General features: G+C 38.3%; 1 pseudogene; it reads left to right on the top strand.

Moving 5' to 3' along the window:
* Nucleotides 1-13,927: 13,927 nt before the first annotated feature.
* On the top strand, nt 13,928-14,894 carry LOC101404858 (mitotic checkpoint protein BUB3 pseudogene; annotated as a pseudogene).
* The last annotated feature ends 368 nt before the right edge of the window (nt 14,895-15,262 follow it).

Below are 15,262 nucleotides of genomic sequence, written 5' to 3'. Positions count from 1 at the left end.
ACCTCACATGTACCCATGAATTCTGTAAAACGTTTTTAATTAATTTTTTTAAAAAAGATAGAGTCCTGCAAAAAATATTTGCCCAGAGCCTCACACAACCTAGGTGTGTCCCTGTGCTGAGACCATGCCAGGAGACATAAGATATTTGCCTAATCTGATTTGGAAAGTAAACAGCTGACGCTTTGTGGTGGTAAGATGCTTGCCATTTCTGACTCTTGTGGTTCAGACACTGCAGTTACTGAAGAGCTTTGAGTACTGTCGCTGTAGATTTAGAGTGATTCCAAGGGGTGAAGCCATGCAAGAACAGATCTCTGATCTCTCTTACAGTCTAGGTAAAATAGAGAGCCGTTGTGTAAGTACATTAGCATATATGGTGGCACTTGTAAGGTATGTTGTGGAAAGGATGGATCCTAGTCCTAAAGTGGCTCATCAGGAGGAGATAGAACTTCAGGGCTAGTATGTGTCACTGCAGCCAGAAGTCCTTGCTGCTGGTAGCCTTCACTTTGAGACTGCAGAAATGGATACGTTTGTGAATTGTGGGATTTCTAGAATGCCAGAGACACCATGATTAAAGAGAGTCTTTATTAAAAAAAACTCAGGCTTTGTAGGTAAGCCCTGGTTTAGCTAATAGCTAAAAGCAGGTAGTGGGCGGACTGAAACTTAAATTGTATTCTTGGCTACAACGAGGATAGGAGAAGCTAGGACTGGCAGCTAGAAGTGACAGAAGCCTAATAGCCAAATGGTCATGGGAATCCCAGAGTAAAGGTATTCAGGGTATGATGGGAACAGCCTAAGATGTTTGTTCAAAGAGGAAGAACAAATCAAGAGACAATATTGACAAGATGCATGACAAAGAGTTAATGATCTCTACATAAAGAACTCATATGATCAATGGGAAAAATTATTACAGGAGAGAAACTAGGAAATTCACTGGTGAAAATGGACATAAAAGTTCTAAATAGAAAAGAAAATTCCATCTACACTGAAAGTAAGGAAAACTAAAAATTAAGAATCCACAAAGAACAGCACAAGATGTAGTAGACTTCTGGTAAGATTGACAAGGGACACCAAGAATAACATGCACTTTCCAGCCCAAGGACACAGTGTGAAATTGTAGAGAATCAGTTAAATGGAGAAAACTCAACAGGTAATGTGAATACCTAGCCTGGAGAGACAAATGCTGGAGACATGAGTGGGCTGTAGACCTGAGTAGGCCATTGGAAGGATTAAATCCACCTTACTCCAAGCAGTCGCCAATCAACAGATTTGACAGAGTTCAAGGAAAAATTACTCTGCCCGGCAGAGCCATTTGTTTTTCTCTCACAGGCTTTCCAGCAGAGATTATGGAAGTCTGAAGACAAATTTTCTTTGTACCTTCAGAGAAATACATATATATATATATATAAAACCTGTTTTACTACAACACATCTTTCTTTAATGTCAATTACCTTGTATGTAACTGGTAAATGGAATGATATCAGTATAAAGTCCTATTGGTTCATTTCGGATTTTTCCTAACACATTCATGTCTTGAATCCATCAGAAATAAACTTTCTCATATTAAGAAAAAGAGCCCTAGCAACATATGAAAACCACAAGAAAAAAGCTGAAGATCTACAGAAGTGCCTAATTTTAGCGCAAGTAGTGTTTGCTTTATTGACATCACAAGGCGCTCTGTTTTCCATATCTTAAGCTATCTGTCAAGGCTGTGATCATAGATGAAGAAGCTGCAAAAATATTTCTCCTATATCAAAACAATGGTTAATGAAGACAGCTCTCTCCTAGATCAGATTTTTAATTTGTGTGAAAATAGTCTCTTAGTAGAGAATTAAATGTCCTCCAAGACTGTGTCTTGAATGAGGGAGCATAAGCTTCAGGCTTAAGGCTATAATGGATTGATTGACTTACTCTGAAGCTAAGGGCAAATGCTGTTTAGAAATTTAACTGCACTCATATTATTATTAGGATTGCTATTAGTTTTTGTTAGTTCTCTAGTTACAAAGTTCCACAGGTCTTTTAGGTTTTTTGAGAGGATTGCTCCTAATATTATTCTATCTATAAGCAGTGTTATTTTTTTAGTGCTTGATTTTGTAGAGCCTGAGATTTTTTTAGGAATGCACATATAGTTTTAGAGTAAAAACGTAAGCACACAGGTACATGTATATACATACATATGTATATATGAAAAGTTTCAGAAGTTAAGGAATATTCCCCTAATGAGAATGTCATATAACCAAAATAGCTGGCTAAACATTAGGCAGTGAACCAAGCTGAAATCCAAGTTAGATCTACCACACATGCAGGAGAATCTCCCAAAGTGATGGAATTGACCACAGTTGAGGGAAATGCCACCAATTAAAGGAAAAACTACAGAGTCACAACTCAGACTGCAGACTCCCACTGCTTTATCTGTTCAGCATACTGAATATTCAAAGCTACACATTCTGCCCTCCATCTCAGGGGCTCTGCAGAAGAACAAAAGGGCCCCAGGTAAAGAAGTAAGGACACAAGAGATTCCACCACACTGTAATTGGGGACACAGCAGATGGGAGTAGAGCTTTCCTTGTATTAGCTCTCACTGGTAATCCTTCTGAGCTGGCTTTTCCATATTAGATGATTAGAGGAGTATCTCAAGGGAACCCCAACAGGGAGGAAACCAGGCTTTAGAAGCAAATGAAATAAACTGTAATCATGGATTCAAATGCGAAGTCTCTTTCTCTTTCTCTCTTATGTATGCATCTCGTCTCTTTCTTTTTTTAACGTAAAAAAACATGTTGATCACACAGTACAGTACGGGGTGGGGGGTGGGGGGGTGAATAAAGCCAGAAATTTGCAGAATTAATTAGCTACTAGTTGATGGGAGCAAGAGAGGGATAGTTTCCTTATCTTTCATAGCATGAGAATACAGGACACACTATTTTGTCTGCCAAAACATTTGCTATGCCAAAAACCACATTCCCTCGCCTGGCTATCTACCCACATGATTATGGCAGGAACAATCATTGCACCAAATGTAACCTCACTGATTGGTCTATGAGAAAGTATCTGATCAAGCAAATCCAGTGGCCCTTTGCAAAGGATTTGGTGGGAGGGATCCTGGGTCAGGCCAATATCGCTCAGATGGCTAAAACTATAAGAAGTAAAATTTAAAAGCTCTTTTCTGCCATATGGTAAGAAAGAAATTAAACCAATCCACAGAGAGAAGCAGAAAAAAAAAAGAAGTGCCAATGGCTTTGAAATTCTTAGTCCCTGTAGCTCCAGAAGGCTGGCTGTGTACATCCTTCTCCTTCCTATGGCTGAGTAATGGACTCTTTCTGGGATTCCACTAGATACCACAATAGCTTACTAGCAAATTCCCATTTTTATATAAACCAAATTGGGTTAGATTACAATAACTTGCCAAAAAGGTTTCTAACTAAACAGGTATTTAATATACACTGCTTTATTTCTGAAACATAAATTGAGAAATATGGGTATAAGCATATTATGAGAAAGTATATCAGCAACTGCTAGTAAAATTAAGTAGAGTGTATCTGTCTTAGGAAAATAGGTATGTAGACAAATAAAGAACAGATGATATAGAAAATGGTAGAAAACAAAGGAAATACAGTAAAAAGTAAAAAGTGAAAGCAAAAGATAAACAGTCAGATTTAAAATGAAATCAATGACATTCTTTATGAAAGTAAGTACAAATGAGATAAACACACACAAAACAACAGGCTTCTGTTGAATCAAAGATACCAACCGTAAAGCCAATTGTAAAGCTCGCCTAAAATGAAGTCATTCAGAAAAGTTGAAAATAAAAGGATTGACAAAGGTATATTAGAGTACACCTATTACCAATATCTGAAAAAGTTGAATTTGAGAACGTAGGGGAGGAAGAACTATTCCTCTACCCTCTACGTTCTTCTGGCGGGTCTAAGAATTAAATCGAGAGGGAAAGAATAACAGGAGAAAATCAAATAAATTTAATAACCTGTACACATGGGAGAAACCAGGAAAACTGAGTAACTCGCCAAAATGGCAGATGCCACCGCCTTAAATACCATCTTCAGCTAAAGACAAAGGAGGACGTTAGGGGCAGTGGTTTGGGACTTCAAAGGGGAGGAAGGCAACTCACATGGAGAGGGAAAAGCAAATGTTTGGTAAACAAATGTTTGCCATACCTTGCAAAGACAATGTGACACGGGGAGGACTTCAGTCAAATGAGTCCTGTGAGGTTCCTCCCTGTCTATCACACCTAGTTCATATTCCATTATAGTTATCTTATGGGGATTGCTCCTTCCTGGAACAGGCCTTCTATCTTAAATTCTTTTAGGCAGTTAGGAGGAAGGTCAAATTTTCTTTCTGAGTCTTTCGTTCTTAGAAATAACCAAGCTAAAGAGATACATTTTAGTGTGGAAAATTCTGATTCTCCACAAGACAAAACATGTGAAATAGGATAAAGAGTGTTCTTTTACAATATTAAAGAACATACTTCCAATGAGGATATAAGTTATCTTGAATTTTAGGTAGCAGGTAACAAAAGACCAGAAATGTCTTTGTAAAACAAAATACAAACATAGTGAGGGATGTAAAAGAATATTTGAATATATGTGGAGGACAGGTCTTATTTATGGATAAGAAACCTCAATATTTTAGGCTATTTTATACCTAAATTCATTTATACATTCAGCATTATTTTAGTCAGAATCCCGCCCAAAGAGCTTATGTTTTGTTTTGCTTTTGTGTTTATTTTTATTTGTCTTTTAACTTAGATGAAGATAGGAAGTCATGTGGATATAAAAATTAAGAAACAAAGTTATCAAAATTCTGAGAACGAAGAGTAATGAGGAAAGACTTGGCCTCCTAGATATCAAAATTTTCTTGGGGTCAGCCCAGTGGCGTAGTAGTTAAGTTTGTGTGCTCCGCTTCAGCGGCCCGGAGTTCGCAGGTTTGGATCCCAGGCGCAGCCGTACGTACTGCTTATCAAGCCATGCTGTGGCAGGCGTCCCACATATCAAGTACAGGAAGATGGGTATGGAAGTTAGCCCAGGGCTAATCTTCCTCACACAAAAAATATATACATATTCTTAAGGTTAAAATAACAATTAAAAACTCATATGAAGAAAAAAACCTCAAAGGAAAATAATGTGCAAACCAACCAAACAGAATAAACAATACAGAATAGAACCAGGTATATGTGGAAAATTAGTTATGATGAGGGTGGAATTTCTCATAAGTGAGAAAAAATGATTATTTTATCAATGTTTTGGGGAAAACTGGGTGGCCACAGAGAAAAATCTGTTTCTCATTTGTCTTAAAATAAGTTCAAAATGGGTGAGAAATGTAAACATTAAAATGAAGTAAAAGTATGCAATAAAAAATAAATATTTAAAAAATATTTACATGGGAATAATTTTTCTACATGAGTTTGAATAGTGGGAGATGAGATCGTTGTAAATTTTGAAGTTTAATTTTTTTTTTTTGAGGAAGATCAGCCCTGAGCCAATATCCATGACAATCCTCTTCCTTTTTTTTTTTTTTTTTGCTGAAGAAGACTGGCCCTGGGCTAACATCCGTGCCCATCTTCCTCTACTTTATATGGGATGCTGCCACAGCATGGCCTGACTACTGCTGCATTGGTGCGTGCCCGGGATCCGAACCCAGGCCGCCAGCAGCAGAGCGTGTGCACTTAACCACTATGCCATGGAGGCTGGCCCCTTAAGTTTAATTTTTAAAACGAACAAATCAATTATTTAAAATCTATATTTGAAATAAACTTTACTGAGATTTAATTCATATACAATAGGATGCATAGCATTTTAGGTGTGATCAGTTTTGACATATGTACACACCCATGTTATCATCACCATAATCAAGATATATATATTTTCATCATCACAAAATGTTCTCTTATACCCCTTTCCAGGCAATCCCCATTTCATCTCCCCAGCTCCAAGCAAACATGGATGTGCTTCCTATCATTATAGATTGGGTTTATTTATCCCAGAGTTTTGTACAAACAGAATCACACAAAATTTACTATTTTGTGTCTGGCTTCTTTCAAGATAAGTATTTTGAGGTTCATCCCTGTTGTCGTATGTTTCAATAATTCATTACTTTTTATAGCTGAATAATATTCCATTGAACGCATATACTATGACTTGTTTATTTGTTAATTTACTGATGGACACTTTATTTTCAGTTTTTGCCTATTATGAATAAAATTTCTACAAATCTTTGCACAGAACTATAGTAGGCTGAATAATGACCTCCAAAAATTTCAGGTCCTAATGCCTGGAACCTATAAATGTTACTTTATTTGGAAAAAGGGCTTTCGCAGATGTGATTCAGTTAAGGATTTTGAGATGGGGAAATTATCCTGGATTATCTTGGCGGGCTCTAAATGCCATCACAAGTGTCCTTACAAGGGAGGCAGAGGGAGATTTGACACACACACGGAAGAGAAGCTGATGTGTAGACAGAACAGAAAGAGATTGGAAGATGCTGTTGGAGTAATGCTGTCACAAGCCAAGGAATGCCCGCAGACACCAGAACCTGGAAGAGGAGAGACGTGGATTCTCTGCTAGAGCTTATGGAGGGAAAGCAGAGGTGCCAACACCTTGTTTTTGGCCCGATGATATTTTTGAACTTTTGGCCTTCTGATCTGTGAAAGAATATGTTTCTGTTGTAGCAAGCCACCATATTCGTGGTCTTTTGTGACAGCAGCCATAGAAAACTAATACAAGTCCTAGGTTTTGATTTTTCTTGGATAAATACCTAAGAACGACATTGCTATTGGATAGTAACTCTATGTTTAACTCTATAAGAAACTGCTTAATTATTTTCAAAAGTGGCTCTACCATTTGAAATTCCCATTACCAATGTATGAGAGTTCCACATATTCCATATTCTTGCTGTTACTTGTTATTTTCTGTTTTGTTTTGTTTTGTTTTGTTTAATTTTAGCCATTCTAGTAGTTGTATAGCATTACCTCATTGTAGTTTTAATTTAAATTTTTCCGATGACTAGATTCTGAGCAACTGTTATTGTGATATTGGCCATTTGTATAGTTTCTTTTGTAAAGTATCTTCTCAAATATTGTACCACTTTAAAAAAACTATGATGTCTTCTTATAGAAATTTGAGAGTTCTTTATGTAATCTAGATAAAAGCCCTTTATTTCGATTAAAAAATTAAAAACAGAATGACCAGGTGATTCAGCAATTCGACTTCTTGGTATTTATCCAAAGAAAGCAAAAACACTAACTCCGAAAAGATATATGCACCCTCATGTTCATTGCAGCGTTACTTACGATAGCCAAGATATGGAAACAACCTAAGTGTCCACCGATGGATGAATGGATAAAGAAATTGTGTGTGAGTATATATATATATATATATATATATACACACACACAGTGGAATATTATTCAGCCACAAAAAAGAATGAATTCTTGCTTTTGCAACAACATGGATGGACCTTGGGGGAATTATGCTAAGTGAAATAAGTCAGACAGAGAAAGACAAGTACTATATGATCTCCCTTATATGTAAAGTTAAAAAACATAAAACAAACAAGCTCATAGGTACAGAGAACAGATTGATGGTTTCCAGAGTCAGGGGTGGAGGGTGGGAGAAATGAGTGAATGGGATCAAAAAGTAAAAAAAAAAAAAAAAAGAAAGTAAAAAGAAAACGGGGTAAAATGGTCAAAAACAGCATTATCAAGATGCTGGAAATCTGTCCAAGGAATATAAAATTTGAGAAATATTTATTCAAGAAAGACTACTGAGCCTTGGGTAAGAACATCAAGACTCTGTGGTATTTTAGCCTGTGGTCAACTCCATCTGTCACCTTCCTGCCCACCACCCCCTCCGGTTCTGTAGTTCTACCAGAGCAGGGCAGGCCATGAACTCCAGCAGCTTCACCAGCAGAGGGAGCTGACTTGATTCGGAGCAGAATGCAGACAAACCCCATGCCCTGGGCATTGTCAGAAATGGTAGTGATCACAAATGGGACAGGCCAACATCACAGCTAGCCTGAGGTGGAGGGGGAAAATGTCCTTTATCAGACACGTGTATTGGAAAATATTTCCTCCCAATTTTGGCTTGCCTTTTCATTTTGTTAATGTGTATTTCAAAAACACATTTCTTAGTTTTTTTTTTTTTTTTTCGAGGAAGATCAGCCCTGAGCTAACATCCATGCTAATCTTCCTCTTTTTGCTGAGGAAGACCGGCTCTGAGCTAACATCTAGTGCCAATCCTCCTCCTTTTTTTCTTTTATTCCCCAAAATCCCAGTAGATAGTTGTATGTCACAGTTGCACATCCTTCTAGTTGCTGTATGTGGGAGGCGGCCTCAGCATGGCCGGAGAAGTGGTGCGTCAGTGCGCGACCGGGATCTGAACCTGGGCCGCCAGTAGCGGAGCGCGCACACTTAACCACTAAGCCATGGGGCCAGCCCACATTTCTTAGTTTTGATGAAATCAATTATATCAATTTTTAATGTTTCATGATATTTACCCACCCCAAAATCAGAAAGATTTTTGGACTAACTTGTTCCTGCTGTGTAATAACTGTGTAGCAACTTGCGACTACCCCAGGCCCCTGACCTCTGAACTCTCTCCTCAATTTGGAAAGACCAGTTTGCTGGGTTTGGAATCCCTCTTCCTGCTCCAGAATGTGTCCTCCCCTCAAAAATTTGATGTGACTGTAGGGCTTACCTCATCTGGTTTCCTTATGTCAGCAGTCAAACTTACGTGCTGCCTGTTGCCCAATATATGAAAACAATTATTTAATATATTTTGTTCAGTTTTATTGTTTGTGGTCAAAGGGTAAATTTTATCTATTGTGGCTGGAGATGGAAGTCTCTAAAGCTATTTTTGTGTGTGTGTGTGTGAAGAAGATTGGCCCTGAGCTAACATCTGTGCCCATCTTCCTCTATTTTGTGTGTAGGATGCCGCCACAGCATGGCTTGACGAGCAGTGCCTCGGTGCATGCCCTGGATTCAAACCTGCGAACCCCAGGCCGCCAAAGTGGAGTGTGCGAACTTAACCACTATGCCACCAGGCCGGTCCCTCTAAAGCTATTTTTAAAAAACAAAGAAAAATAATAAAACGTTATCCTGGGGGTGGGGAGAATGCTATTAAGCCCTATTAAAAGACAAATTACAAACTACAAGTGATATATGCTATATATTATGTCAGTAAGTTAAGACTTAATATACATCAAATGTTCTACTATTTAACGTAGAAAGACTAATATCTCAATGAAAAATGTACAAAGGATCAGGTAATTTGCAAAACAAAGAGATAAAAATGGCCAATGTGTCCTTGAAAATATACTTTTCTGAAGTGTACTTTGACCATATAAATGTAAAATTTGAGTACTCTTTGAGGATTTACCCTGGGAAAGTAATGCTAGCTAGCTGTTATAAAATTTCATATTGTAGCTTCCTCAGGTGCCTGATGATTATTAAATGAAAACCTCCACTGAGTAGACAGCATACAACAAATCCCCTACCCCCAAACCCAAACGCAAATCTAAGCCTCATTACAGCTTCCTTCAGAGTTGTCCCTAATTGAGGCATAGGGCCAGACAGTGGTTAGGGTTAGGAATTAGGGTTAGGGTCCGGGTTAGGGTCAGGGTCAGGGATGAGTGAGCTCTGAATGAGGCCATATAAAGACATGCCCTGTGAATGAGGCTTTCAAGGAGCTGCCAATGAGGTCAAATCGTGACTATTCCCAGGGCATGGGGCTTTTTGAGAAGCTCTAAACTGACACGGATTCTCTCCTTGACCAACCCTACCCAGGCTCCCCTGATCTCTCTTCTCAACTAGGCCGTGACCTTTGAGCCTCCATGTTCGTCTTTGCATTGTCCAATTTTAGCAAGAATCCTGCAAAATCAGTTTAGCCATAATCCTGCATCCTCACCATCTGATCACCCTTGATGTCTCATAAGTTCCCTATCCTCCACCGTCTCCTAGGGGATGTCTGATGACCTTGGCCTGCCTTTGGTAAGAATCCTGTTAGGCCAATTTAGTCAGAATCCCCCTTTACCCCTGTTGTTTCCTCTTAGTAATTTTCCAGCCACTGACTCCCACCCTGCTCCTTGGCTATAAATTCCCACTTTTCTTTGTTTTATTTGGAATTAAGCTTAGTTTTATACTGAGGTTTCTTTTCCCGCATTACAATAATTTTTCTAAATAAATCTATTTTTACCACTTTAACTACTGTCCAGCTCTGTTTTTTCTTTGACAAAACCTATTTTGACTTTCCTAGTTATGCTGTTGGTTTTCACAGATACTCTGGTTGCAAGATTGCTGATTTTCAAGGCTACCATGGAGCTGCCAAGAAGGAGCTGGGAATAGGCCAGTTAAAATGCCACATAGCTCACTGTTCTTACCAAGGTTCAGTTGTTTTTCTTGAATAAATGCTCCTTGGCTTGTTACAAGTCTTTGGCTAATTTCCAGAGTACTGGAAAAATTTTATAATTTTTGCCAGTGTTCTAATTGTTTTTTGAAGGAGGAAATTTTCAGAGGTCTTTATTCCATCACTCCAGAAATGCTTGTGCTTATTGACATCTTGGTATTTAGACAATCTTGCTGTAAAAATCTATTGGCATAAAATGTACAGTTCCTAAAAATTAGAAACAGAACCTAGCATTCCTTCACCAGAGTATTATAGTTGATGAGTAAACAAAAAGCAATAGAATATTTTGGAGTATATGAGGAAGCCATTTGGTTTAAAACTAACTTGGCCTGACCTTGTTTTTCCAGAAGGGCCTGATGTGGCCTGTTGAGCATGCATTGTATATCTGCTTTAAACATTTACAATGTCCCAAAGCCAAGAATGATGCCCTTAAACATAAGGATGTTGCCTCCCCCCATATCAGCATTTCTTTAAGGATAAGTATTTCTTCCCAGAAACTAAGGATTAATTGCTGACCTGTTTTAACTCATCTCATGACCACTGACCTGATGACCACCGACCTGCTGTGTTCGCCTTGCAACCACTGACCTGCTGTTCCAGCAAAGCGTCTCATGACTGTTGTAAAAGAGATAGTCCTGTTATATGTGATGTATGTTCTTTGTTCCAAGACAGTATATAATGACTCTGTATACCCTGCTTCTTCTGAGTTTTTCCTTCCTCAGGGAAGGAAGCCCCCAGGCTATAGTCCTCAAACTGGCTCATATAATAAATTCACCCCAATTTTGATTTTTGGATTTATTATGGATTATTTGTGTCAACATAATGAGTTCTCCTGGCTCTACTTCTCTTATGATATGAAATAACAGGTGAGAGTCAGGACCATTCTTGGGAAGGAGTTGATGGATTTTAATGGCATACCCTTCCTCAACCATGAATCTCTTGTTACGGAGAACAGAATGTGGAATACCTACTGATCACCAAAGGACTGCCACACCATATCCCAATTTCAAAATATGGACCATATATTCCAAGATTTTCAGTCCTCCAACTCTCTAGAATAAATCTCCCACTTCATTAAATCTATTTCTTTGGGACAAATGTAGAATTTATTGTTCAAATCCCTTCCAAAAAGGTCTTGGAGTGAGACAACTCTCATGTGTGATAAACGTCAAGATAAAGTGTTGTGTTAAAAAGAAAATCCAAAATGGCATCACTCATGCTAAAGCCCGTGATACCAAACCCAGATTTAATATCTAATCTAATTGCAGTTTCAACCTTTCTCAGAAACCTAATCTTAATCAACCAGTCTGGAATTTTCTGGTCAAGCACTGGTAAAGTAATGTATCCTGTGGGCCCTCTCCATCTCCCAGAAGTAGAGGCAATCTAAAGACCCTTGCTGTTCCCTTACATCAAGAAAAGGTAGCCTCGCCTAAAAATAATCCTTTCTATTCTTTTGCTAATAGCTCCCTTGCCCCACCCTTCTTCCCATAAAAACTTTCCATTTTGTACAACCCCTCAGAGTGCCCTTCTAGTTGCTAGATGGGATGCTGCCCATTCATGAATTGCCTAATAAAGCCAATTAGATCTTTAAATTTACTAGGTTGAATTTTGTTTTTTAACAGTTGCTTGACATAATTTCAATCTTTGTGTTGTTGACAGAAAATCACCAACAACCATTCTATAGATAAGAGAGATAAGGTGACCTTTACTTGAGTCAGGCTGAGGACTATAACCTGAGAAGGCAGTCTCCACAAAGGAAGAAAGTGTTCCAGAGAAGTGTGGTTTTCAGTACAGTTTTATACCTTTTTGGAACAAAGAACATACATTAAACACACCCAGGATACACAGTCATCAAACTTTCAAAGAGGCATTCAGTTGCAGATTGGCAGGTCAGCAAGACCCTAATGCCCGGAAAGAGAACATATCTTCAGGAGTACTGATATGGGTGTTACTGATACTGGCATTGTAGGAGGGGAATTATGCATTCTCATCTTTGAAGAGTGCATTCTTTTACTTTAAGATAACGTTGAATGCATTCTTTACTTTCATGGTTGAAGCAGATGTACAATGTATGTTTGATAGATCATAAGTCAGGCTTCTTTAGTTCAAGCTGAATCAGTTTTAAACCAGAATAGCTACCCCACATACCTCAATATGTGAAAATTTTCTTGTCAGTTTTTAGACATTTCTGTTCCCCTGACTGGAGGGAAATACAGTAATAAGTAGTATTCTTGCTGGATAGAAATAAGAGATGGAAGCTGTGTGTAGTGACTTTGTCTTCTGCCTTACTCCTAAGTGCATGTTTTTCCACAGTTTATTCCTCACTGAAATTCTCATTAAAAGGGACACTTCAGTAACATTTTCCACATGCTTTGACATTTTTTTTTTTTTTGAGAAAAATGTTTCATCCTGTTAGGTTAATTCCACCCCAAGGTATTTGCATAAGTGGTGTGGATCTGGCCTTTGACGTTATCTTCCTGAATGATCTCTAATTGTTCACTCAGGCATATTGTAGACACATGGTCTCATTGAATCTTGTGCTATCTTTACCAAATCAAATCTGTAAAGTTCACTTGCAATTTAATGTATTGTTTTTGAGTCATCTTGACATTTTGACTTCGTAAGTGTAAACTGAAAACTGCATTTACTGGAAATTTGTTTTTAAAAATAAAACAACATATGCCAGATCCCTGATCTACAGATGCTTTATATAATTAGGTAATGCTTATGAGGTAATGCTGCTGGGAGAAAATTTTAAAAAAGAAATTTATCTCTAATATTTCCAAAGCACATAAAAGAATAAGACTGAAAATACAAAAGGAGCTGAAAATACGCAAGGAGTGGCATAAATTACTAAGATAGAATCCACTTCTTTAAAGGGAGGCAGAGAACAGAATGAGATGTTAAAAGGGTGACAATGTTTAGCATTGTTGAAAGAACTAGAAGAGAAGCTCTTCTTTACTTCAAAGTTAGAAATATTGTAAATTAGTAAGCTTTTTGGTACAGTAAGCCTAGGTTTAAAAACCAATGCATACTGGAAAAAGACGAAATTTTCATAAAGAATAATTTTTATTAATGACTTGAGTAGTCTAGAGTTAACTCTTGCTGCTGAATGGGATCATAATATGATCAATTCCAGCACTTTATTTTTATGAACCATTTAGATATACACATGCATATCGGCATTTGGAGGCAAATGAAATGGCTAAATAGAGTTGAATAGGAACTTTGAGGATGCTAACCTCATTCAGTCTAAGGTTAAGAAGTTTTGGCAGTTATAAAAGGTATTTTGGGGGCAGGATAACAGAAATTTGAATATAGACTAGGTATTAGGTGATATTAGGAGATTATTATGGATTTTGTTAGGTGTGAAAAATGTTACTATGATTATGTAGAAACAGGCGATTACTTTTCAGAGATGGATACTAAAACATGTGGACGTGAGATATTGTAATGTCTGAGGGAAGCAATGAAGTGACCACAAGTGGCAGTGAAGTTGCTTCCAAGAGGAGCCCAAGATGACCAGGTCTAACAAGTTAAAGCTGAACCAGCGACCTGAGGATGGCATCTCCTCGATGAAGCTCAGCCCCAGTACCTCTCAGTTCCTGCTGGTCTCCTCCTGGTTCATGTCCGCGCATCTTCATGATGTATCGGCCAACTCCATGCCGCTCAAGTACTAGCACACCTGCGCTGTCCTGGATGTAGATTGTCCTGATCCTACAATCTACGTATGCCTGGAGTGGGGGATTAGACCATCAGTTGAAAATGCATGATTTGAACACTGATCCAGAAAATCTTTTTGGAGCCCATGATGCCCCCATCAGATGTGTTGAATACTGTCCAGCAGTGAACGTGATGGTTAATGGGAGTTGGGATCAGATAGTTAAATCATGGGATCCCAGAACTCCTTATAATGCTCGGACCTTCTCTCAGCCTGAAAAGGTCTATATCCTCTCAGTGCCTGGACACAGACTGATAATGGGCATTGCGGGCCGCAGAGTGTTAATGTGGATCTTATGGAGTTACACAAATGTGGGCTACATGCCAGACTGTGCCCTGCATTTGAGCACTTCCAAACAAGCAGTGTTATGTATTAAAGCTCTTTTGAAGGCTGAGTGTCAGTTGAGTACTTGGACCCAAGCCCTGAGGTACAGAAGAAGCATGCCTTCAAGTGTCACAGACCGGAAGAAAATTATATTGAGCAGAATTACCTGGTCAATGTCATTCCCTTCCACAACATCCACAATACGTTTGCCACAGGTGGTTCTGATGGCTTTGTAAATATTTGGGATCCATTTAACAAAAAACAGCTGTACCAGTTCTGTTGATCCCCCACCAGCATGACATCACTTGCCTTCAGTAATGATGCAAACACCCGCAACTGCGTCATCATATATGTATGAAATGGATGACACGGAACATCCCGAAGATAGTCTCTTCATTCGCCAAGTGACAGATGCAGAAACAAAACCCACGTCCACCTAACCATCTCATGAAAGTGGTTTCTCTATGGAAACCTTTGTTTTGCTTCCTACAAATACGTGCTTATTCCCTAAGTCATCGTGGACCCATTATTTAGCATGTGGATTTCTCTGTGTTCTGTCTTAAAAAAAACTTGTCTGTGTGCCCTTTTGTACTGACTTTGTGTAGTATGACGAGTCTTCACTTTTGTGTCTGTTATTTACTCTAAAATACTTTAACAGGAAAAAACTAAAAGAAGCAAATATGGCAAAATATTAAACATTTTAAAATCAAGGTGATGGGTATCTGAGTGTTCATGGTGCCATTTTCTCTACTCTTCTGTATATTTGAAAGTTTCAATAATAAAAAATTTTTAAATGTTTTGTAGCTAG

This window comes from Ceratotherium simum, chromosome 38 (assembly GCF_057802395.1).
Source record: "Ceratotherium simum simum isolate JZ-2026a chromosome 38, ASM5780239v1, whole genome shotgun sequence".
Taxonomy (NCBI): Eukaryota; Metazoa; Chordata; class Mammalia; order Perissodactyla; family Rhinocerotidae; genus Ceratotherium; species Ceratotherium simum.
This window is presented reverse-complemented; position numbering and strand designations above follow the sequence as displayed.